General features: G+C 37.5%; 1 pseudogene; it reads right to left on the bottom strand.

Moving 5' to 3' along the window:
• Positions 1-6,455: 6,455 nt before the first annotated feature.
• LOC131486193 (WASH complex subunit 3-like) lies at positions 6,456-7,031 on the bottom strand (annotated as a pseudogene).
• Between the last annotated feature and the right edge of the window lie 2,588 nt (positions 7,032-9,619).

Here is a 9,619-nt window from a genome sequence, read left to right as displayed (position 1 = left end):
CTGGGCTGATGGCTCGGAGCCTGGAGCCTGTTTCCGATTCTGTGTCTCCCTCTCTCTCTGCCCCTCCCCCGTTCATGCTCTGTCTCTCTCTGTCCCAAAAATAAATAAAAAACGTTGGGAAAAAAAAAAAAAAGAATTCAGCCTTCTAAATGATCTCCCCCCATCTTGGTTTTTATTGCTTGATTTTTTATTCTATTATCATACTGCCATTCAGAATGTTTGTCCTAAAATTCAATTCTTATTGAGTAGCTTCCATACTTAAATTCCTTCTATCCTAAAATTCAAAATAAAAATTCTTTAACATTATATTATAATATTTTCATGAATACATATGTGTTTATCTCAGCTATGTCAGCTCTCATGCTTCCATGCTTACCGTATGTTTCCGCCACATTTGACTAGCTTAAGTTCTTGAAAACACCATGAACTTGACTTTGTGCATACTCTCTCCCATTGTTTTTGGAGGACAAATTTTGGTACTGGTTTCTCAAGAATGATTTCTCTGATCAATAGCCACACTCGTTCTGACTCCCAGGTATATATGAGTGTCCTGTCCTGGCTCTTCCTCAAGCTACTTAAAGATCAGGAAGTATAGTAAGTGCAAAAATCTATTTTTTTTTGTAAATAGATATATAGCACATGTAGCTGAGGTATATGAGTGAGGGGAAGAGACATATAACAAGGTCAAAGATGGTAGAAATAAAAAAATATGGGTGAAAGATGTTTGAAGCATTTTTTAAAGTGCCATGGGAATCTTTGGAAGGTTTATGCATGGCATATTCATGCACCCCAAAATTAGGCCTGTGTCTAACATATAGTATAATTCAACATATTTGAATTAAATTATTCAACCAATTTATTCATGAGTTGAATACATGTTATACACAAATACTCTATCTGATGCTGAAAAATACATAAAAATGCATAAAGTACTTAGTCCTTAAGGTCCCTGCATTCTTCCAGTGAACTTATAACATGAATACAAATATATTTTATGTAAGTTCAAATGTGAAGGTGAAATACATTAAAAAGGCTATGGCTTTTTTTTTAGGTTCTTATTTTAATTCCAGTTAGTTAAGTAGAGTGTTCTATAGTTTCAGGTATACAATTTAGTGATTCAACACTTCTATACAACACCCAATGCTCATCACAAGTGCTCTCCTTAATTCCCATCACTTATTTCACTCATCCCCTACTCACCTCCCCTCTGGTAACCACCAGTTTGTTCTCTATAGTTAAAAGTCTGTTCTTTGGTTTGCCTCTCTCCCTCTCTCTGCTTTCCCCCTTTGTTCATTTGTTTTGTTTCTTAAATTCCATAGGAGTAGAATCTTATGGTATTTGTCTTTCTCTGACTTATTTCACTTAGCATTATATTCTCTAGCTCCATTCATGTTGCAAATGGCAAGATTTTATTCTTTTTTATGGCTGAATAATACTCCTCTGTGTATATGTGTGTGTATCTGTGTGTGTGTGTGTGTGTGTGTGTGTGTGTGTGTGTGTCACACCATATCCATTCAGAGAGATTGTGCATGGGTGGGGGAGGGGCAATATTGGGCTCTTCCCATAATTTGGGTATTGTAAATAATGCCACTATAAATATAAGGATGCATATATCCTTTTGATTTAGTGTTTTTGTATTCTTTGCATAAATACCCTGTAGTATGGTTAATGGATCATAGAGTAATTCCATTTTTAACCTTCTGAGGAACTTCCATACTGTTTTCCACAGTGCCTGCACTAGTCTGCATTCCCACCAACAGTAGAGGATGGTTCCTTTTTCTCTGCATCTCCAAAAAAGCCAAGGCTTAAAACAAACAAACGACAACAACAAAAAGACACTCATTCTAATGAGAGAGACCTTCAAAGTGGTGAAACAGATTATCTTTCTAAAACATTTTATAGGAAAAAAAATCTGTAAAGATTTTTTGAAAACGGTATAATGATCTTCTGAAAAAAATTCACCTAGGTTCACCAATTGTTAATATTTTGGCATATTCTTTTTCTTCTTTTATTATTATTTTGCTGATCTGTTGAGAGTAAACTGCAGTCATTGCACCCCTTCAACCTAAATACTTAAGCAAGTATCTACTGAAAACAGGACAGATTCCTACAGGAACACAAACACACACAAGTATTCAATATAGAAAGTTTAGCATTACTATCATACTATTATCTAATATATAGTCCATTTCAACCTTCACAAATTATTCCAGTTCTGTCTTTAATAGGATTTTTTTCTATCCAGGAATCAGCCAAGAACCAGGCATTTCATTTAGTTTTCACATTTTTATAGTCTCTTTTAATTTGGAACAGTTGTCAGCTTTTTTTTTTTTCTGTCTCTAATAGATCATCATTTTTTAAGACTACCATTTTTTAAGAATACAGGCTAGTGGGGCGCCTGGATGGCTCAGTCAGTTAAGCATCCGACTTCGGCTCAGGTCATGATCTCGTGGTCCGTGAGTTCGAGCCCCGCGTCAGGCTCTGTGCTGACCGCTCAGAGCTTGGAGCCTGTTTCAGATTCTGTGTCTCCCTCTCTCTGACCCTCCCCTGTTCGTGCTCTGTCTCTCTCTGTCTCAAAAATAAATAAACGTTAAAAAAAAATAAAAAAATAAAAAAAAAGAATACAGGCTAGTGTATGTGCATTACCAGGTGTGTGTGTATGTGAGTAGGATTGTTTGATCATGATAATACTCAAGTTATACGTTTTTGGAAAAATTATCACATTCTGACAGGTGATATTTTATACAAGTTTTGAGAGGTAGAAAACAATTACACAGAGAAATGTCACAGAAGACAGAACTAGGAATTGAATTTAAGATTCTTAATCCTAACACAAGGCTTTTACCATTCACTATAGATACTATGGATGACTGATTGACAGCCTGAGACTTATTTTTTTGATCAACGCGGAATTATTAAAAATTAGGTGTGTCCAATAGAAGGCTTGAATGATTTTTTTTCAAAAGACAGACTGTGGAGCACTTGGTGGCTCAGTCAGTTGAATGCCTGACTCTTGATTTTGGCTCAGGTCATGATTCCAGATCTTATCTGCTTAAGATTCTCTCTCTGTCTCTGCCCCCTCCCCCACTTGAGTGCTTCCTCTCTCTCTAATAAAAAAAAAAAATTTAAAAATTAAAAACAAACAAACAAAAGATAGAGTGTGGTATAATATAACCAAAACTGGTTGCCTAAAGAAAACATTCAACGCTAGTCTGTAGTTAACGGAAGATATAAGCAATCTCTAATTAGAAATTGTTTTATTTTTTTATTTAAATTTAATATTTTTTAATGTTCATTTGAGAGAGAGAGAGAGAGAGAGATTGTGCATGGGTGGGGGAGGGGCAGAGAGTGAGGAAGACACAGAAATGAAGCAGGCTTCAGGCTCCCAGCTGTCAGCACAGAACCCAATGTGGGGCTTAAACTCATGAACCATGAGATCATGACCTGAGCCAAAGCGAGACATTTAACCAACTGAGCCACCCAGGCGCCTCCAAATTCAGTTTAGATCTTTAAGGTGTTTATCCTTTTTGATAGGAAAAGATGAAGAACTTTTGCTTTAGGGTCAAAAAGGTATACCCAGTATTAAAGCAGGCCTCAATAAACTATTAACATCTGCAGATGTTAATAAATTCATGATAGTAATGATAGTGATAGTAAATTCAGAAGATGTTAAAATTAGGTGAACATGGTATGGGATATTGTAGAATCACAGAGACATAAAACAATCACATTCTTACAGACCACCCCCTTATTTGGTAGATATAGTAAACCCAGAGAGACTTACCCAAATTTACAAAGCTGGAAAGTAGCGTAGACGAATCTCTTTCCTAGGATTCTCAATCCATTGTCCAACTGACTGATTCCTAGAATACGCTTACAGAAATGACAGAAATTCTACTTCATGGATAAACAGCCTCTTGCCATGACTGCCTCCTTCACAGATTAGGCCTTTTATAGTTGGGACCTCATCTTTCAATGGGGATATGCCAGAAAAAAATTCACAACTGCTTAATAAGACCCACTTTTAGCCTCATTTATTTTGACCTTCAAGCATTTACTTACTGAAGTGCATGAAGTTTCTATTCAGATTAATGCCAAGTTTCAATTGCCATGGACCACAAGAAAAATCATTTTTTTCATGTGATTCCCCAAAAATGAATTCAACAACACTTTTATCAGCCATGTTTTTAATCCATTAGCAATATTGACTTTGCCATGAAATGAGAGTAATTCAATTTTAGATTATATTATAAAGCTGAAATTATTATAGCTTTGCCTGCTAGTTTTACAGTAGTTAAGGCTATGTCAGGGTTTTCATGCTGAAGCTTTATATTTCAAAGTTTTACAATCAGACATTAAAGAAAAAAAAAAAAGTCAAATGGCTTTTGAGACCGCATTGGCGCCTGTGAGAAATCCATGTCAGGCTTTTTATTCAAAGAGATCCACTTTGATGGGCAAGTCCCTCTGCTTAATAACTTTCATTATTAGATTGGCTATGGGTGCTACTGACACATTTTCCTAATGCTACAGAGTGGGGCCCACTTTGGGGTTGTTCCTCCTCAGTATCAGGCATGGAGCTCTAGGTGGTACTATAAGTAGAAGACAGAAGATACAATACAAGCCACCCAGACTTTTAATACCTGACTATGGGCAGATTACTTAATATTGTTGAGACTCGGGGCACCTGGGTGGCTCAGTCGGTTGAGCATCCGACTTCGACTTCAGTTTGGGTCATGATCTCGGGGTCTGTGAGTTAGAGCCCCGCATCCAGCTCTGTGTTGACAGCTCAGAGCCTGGAGCCTACTTCGGATTCTGTATCTCCCTCTCTCTCTGCCCCTCCCCCACTCATGCTCTGTCTCTCTCTCTCTCTCAAAAATAAACATTAAAAGAAATTAATATTGTTGAGACTCAAGTTATTTAAAATGAAGAATGAGGAAAAATCTATCCTATCTTTCTGAAAGCAAGTAACTGGACCTTTTGTAATCCTTTCCAACACTCATATCTATGAGTTTAAAATCAGGAGGCACCTGGGGCACCCGGGTGGCTCACTCGATTAAGCATCTAATTTCAGCTCAGCTCAGGATCTCATGGTTCGTGAGTTTGAGCCCACATCGGGCTCTGTGCTGACAGCTCAGAGCCTGGAGCCTGCTTCGGTTTCTGTGTCTCCCTCTCTCTCTCTGCTCCTCCCCTGTTCATGCGATCTCTCTCTCTCTCAAAAATAAATAATAAAACATTTAAAAAATAATAAATTGAATAAATATAAATAAGTATGTAAATAAATAATAAAATGAGGCACCTACTATAAGAGATCCTTAGTAATAGAAAAGAGATTTTTATCTCCATCTCAAATTTGAGACATTAAAAAAACATCATTCCCAAAATAACCAATATAAGGCAAGTACTGGCCTTAAAACATATTTATTTAAATTATATCCCCCAATAAATTGCAAATGAACATTGTAGCTATTAATCACTTGGCATGAATATTCTGAAGACAGATCTATATTAAACATTCTTGATGGGCCATGTACAGGAAATGGACATAAATTACTATTCTTTGATGGAAAGCTCCCTGAAGTCAGAAAGAATAGTGAACTAAGAAGAGAATGGACAACAGTGTTGAGTAAATTGAAACTTCCTCCATAACTCTCCTCAGGATCACTGGTGTCATTTATATTTAGTTTCACGCCACATGGAACGCTTGGGTGGCTCAGTCAGTTAAGCTTCCAACTCAGATCGGATTTTGGCGCAGGTCATGCTCTCACAGTTCAGTTCGTGAGACTGACTCCTACATCAGGCTCCATGCTGCACAGAACCTGCTTAGGATTCTCTCTCTCCCTCTCTCTGTCCCTCTACCATTTGCTCCTTCTCTCTCTCTCTCAAAATAAAAAAAGTAAAAAAATTAAAATTTTAGTTTGACTCCACACAAATTTAAGCCTCTTATAGCCATAGCAATGTTCTGACATCATGCTTTGTTTCAATAAATAAGATGGCTTTCATGCTTCCTGGAAATGTATGACTTTATGTTGAGGAAGCTATGTAAATTCTTAATGACAGTAATAGTTTCTGTACCTTCTGCATTTACTTAGTGGCCAGCATGAAGCTACATAATTTATATATATCCTCTCGGTTAATAATCATAACGATCCATGGAGGAGTTATCGTCCTTTCACTAGTAATGAAATGGAGACTTAGGAGAAATAACCTCATCAAGGTCATTTGTGAGTGACAAATTCATTATTAGGATCTGGCTTGCTTAAAGCCTGCAGGTTTTTTGTTTGTTTGTTTTTTCTCCAGGTTATAAATGCTTTGTGCTTCTAACACAGAAGAAACTTGGTGATGGATATATAGCCATTTGATGTTTCTCTGAGTAAGAGTTCCAGTTCAGTCTCTCTTTCTTATAGAATGTAAATGAATACCTACACATACATATGTAATTGTTACCAAAATTAAGCTTAATCACTAAAGGAAGATTTATCTGAACTTTCTCTTGTATTTCTTTCACCTTTGCCACAAGGCCCTGGAGCCTCTGACCTCTCAAAGAAGATGTAGATCCTTCCAATATCATTTTTAAAATCTTATTGCCATCACTGGAACATCCATTTGAGCCACTTTGAGATACATGGCACATCTTGGGTCCTTGGCTATAATTATTTTCTGATGTTACTTCACTTTCCTATGGTCCAGAGTCTTATCAACTGTTTTGCTGTGATTGCTCTGAAGTGGTTTCAGAATACAATTGATTTACTTGTGACATCAGTGTCACTTATAGGAGATACTTCAAGTGTGACATCTAGGCCTTGGATAGATGACAACTTTGCATCTAAAATACTGAGAGTTGTTTCAATTTGTTATATATGACGAGAAAGATCTGCCAGTTTCTCCTTACAAACTGTAGAAATGTGGTTGAGGAACTGTACTGTGCGCACCACAAATTGGTTTAGAAATGCCACCGTTATTTTCTGGTGAACAGCTGGTACTTCTGTTGGTTCTATGCCTGACCTCGTAAGAGGAAGCCCACCTTCATCCATCTCGTTAACGGGTGGGAGACCCAGAGCTCACCCATAAACCCCTCACCAGTGGGGTTGCCCAAGCCTGCACTCTTAAATTATATGTTACATAATATACAATAGAATACTACTTGGCAATGATAAAGAATGAAATCTGGCCATTAGTAGCAACATGGATGGAACCGGAGGGTATTATGCTAAGTGTAATAAGTCAGGCAGAGAAAGACAGATACCATATGTTTTCACTCATATGTGGATCCTGAGAAACTTAACAGAAGACCGGGGTGGGGAGGGGCAGGGGGAAAAAAGTTACAGAGATGGAGGGAGGCAAACCATAAGAGACTCTTAAATACTGAGAACAAACTAAGGGTTGATGGGGGCTGGGGGAGAGGGGGAAGTGGGTGATGGACATTGAGGAGGGTACCTGTTGGGATGAGCACTGGGTGTTGTATGGAAACAAATTTGACAATAAATTATATTTAATAATAAAAAAGATAAAAAATAAACTCTCATAATTTCCTAGGAGGACAGAAAAACAAATTAATCTCTCAGTGAAGACAAGGAAAACATTTTGTAAGTGAAATCTCTAGCACTCAACATTCCCTAAGTGAGACCAAGTGGTACAATCCAATCAATCTCTAAGCCCTGCAGTTTCTATTTCCAAACATCCATCATCTACTCCCTTCTTTCTATTCCCAGAAACCCTACATTTGTCCAGACCATTCTCTTGCTCCATACGAATCACTGAACAGTCTCAGAGAAACTTTTCATGCCCCACCCACCCTCCTGTAGGCAACCCAGGTTTAAAGACCTGGATATATGCACTCAGTTGTTTAGTAACAAAAAACTAACTGGAAATCTCCACAACATCATTGTTAGTTGATTGATTCCTAATCTATTTTAATTGAGAATGCTAAATAAAAGATGCACCTGCTCCAAATAGGAGAATCCTTGGGAAAATACTCAGTTAAATTTTTAGCATCATCAACATGAAAAGATGTTCAACATCGCTCCTTATCAGGGAAATACAAATCAAAACCACACTCAGATATCACCTCACGCCAGTCAGAGTGGCCAAAATGAAGAAATCAGGAGACTATAGATGCTGGAGAGGATGTGGAGAAACGGGAACCCTCTTGCACTGTTGGTGGGAATGCAAATTGGTGCAGCCGCTCTGGAAAGCAGTGTGGAGGTTCCTCAGAAAATTAAAAATAGACCTACCCTATGACCCAGCAATAGCACTGCTAGGAATTTACCCAAGGGATACAGGAGTACTGATGCATAGGGGCACTTGTACCCCAATGTTTATAGCAGCACTCTCAACAATCGCCAAATTATGGAAAGAGCCTAAATGTCCATCAACTGATGAATGGATAAAGAAATTGTGGTTTATATACACAATGGAATACTACGTGGCAATGAGAAAAAATGAAATATGGCCTTTTGTAGCAACGTGGATGGAACTGGAGAGTGTGATGCTAAGTGAAATAAGCCATACAGAGAAAGACAGATCCCATATGGTTTCACTCTTATGTGGATCCTGAGAAACGTAACAGAAACCCATGGGGGAGGGGAAGGAAAAAAAAAAAAAAAGAGGTTAGAGTGGGAGAGAGCCAAAGCATAAGAGACTGTTAAAAACTGAGAACAAACTGAGGGTTGATGGGGGGTGGGAGGGAGAGGAGGGTGGGTGATGGGTATTGAGGAGGGCACCTTTTGGGATGAGCACTGGGTGTTGTATGGAAACCAATTTGACAGTAAATTTCATATATTAAAAAATTAAAAAAATTAAAAAATTAAAAAAAAAAATTTTAGCATCATCAGCAGTTACTCTCCATTCTATCCATGGCATCCGTCATTTTGTCTTTCCTTAAATTCCTCAAACAGGTCATGCTTCTTTTGCCTTAGGACCAAGAAACACACTTTCTGTTTTCATTGTTCTTAAATACTTGGCTCCCATGTGGAGCTAATTCCTACTCCTCTTGCAGACTTCCACATAAATACTATTTTCTTTAGTACGCCTTTTCTGTCATGACGGTCTTAGCAAGGTTTTCCTGTTAGATAATCCCAGAGCATTTTATACTTGGCAACAATCACCATATAATCATAATTGCAATTCATTTTTTCATTCACTCACAAAATATTTTTGAACACTAATTATGTGCGAGGAACTATTCTAAATGTTTTCTCTAATCTACAGGGGGAAAAGACAACAAATAAAATTATATATGTATATTCATATGCACACATATGTACATATACGTTTAAATATATATAAAATAAGTCTAATGGGAAGAAAAATAAAAGAATAGCAGGTTTTGTATCAGCGATGCTGAACTGCATATATGGCATGGACATAGTTTACAGAATAAGTGGCAAGGGGTAATAAAGGTAAGCCTCATTTAAAGGCTAAGAATTTAGATTGAAGAAGGTAAAGATAGCAGATGTACATATCAATGGAGAGAGCAGTCCAGGTGAAGGAAAAATTTTGAGAACTTGTTATTAGATGTGAACATAAGTACTATGTTTGAAGGACAAGTAAGAAAGCCTGTTAGGACTGGAATGGAGTGAACCATGCACAATAGACACCACGGTAGTAATGGAGGACATGA

The sequence above is a fragment of the Neofelis nebulosa genome, chromosome 9 (genome assembly GCF_028018385.1).
Source record: "Neofelis nebulosa isolate mNeoNeb1 chromosome 9, mNeoNeb1.pri, whole genome shotgun sequence".
NCBI classification, from domain to species: Eukaryota; Metazoa; Chordata; class Mammalia; order Carnivora; family Felidae; genus Neofelis; species Neofelis nebulosa.
The sequence above is the reverse complement of the archived record's forward strand: the minus strand, read 5'-3'. Positions and strand labels throughout refer to the sequence as shown.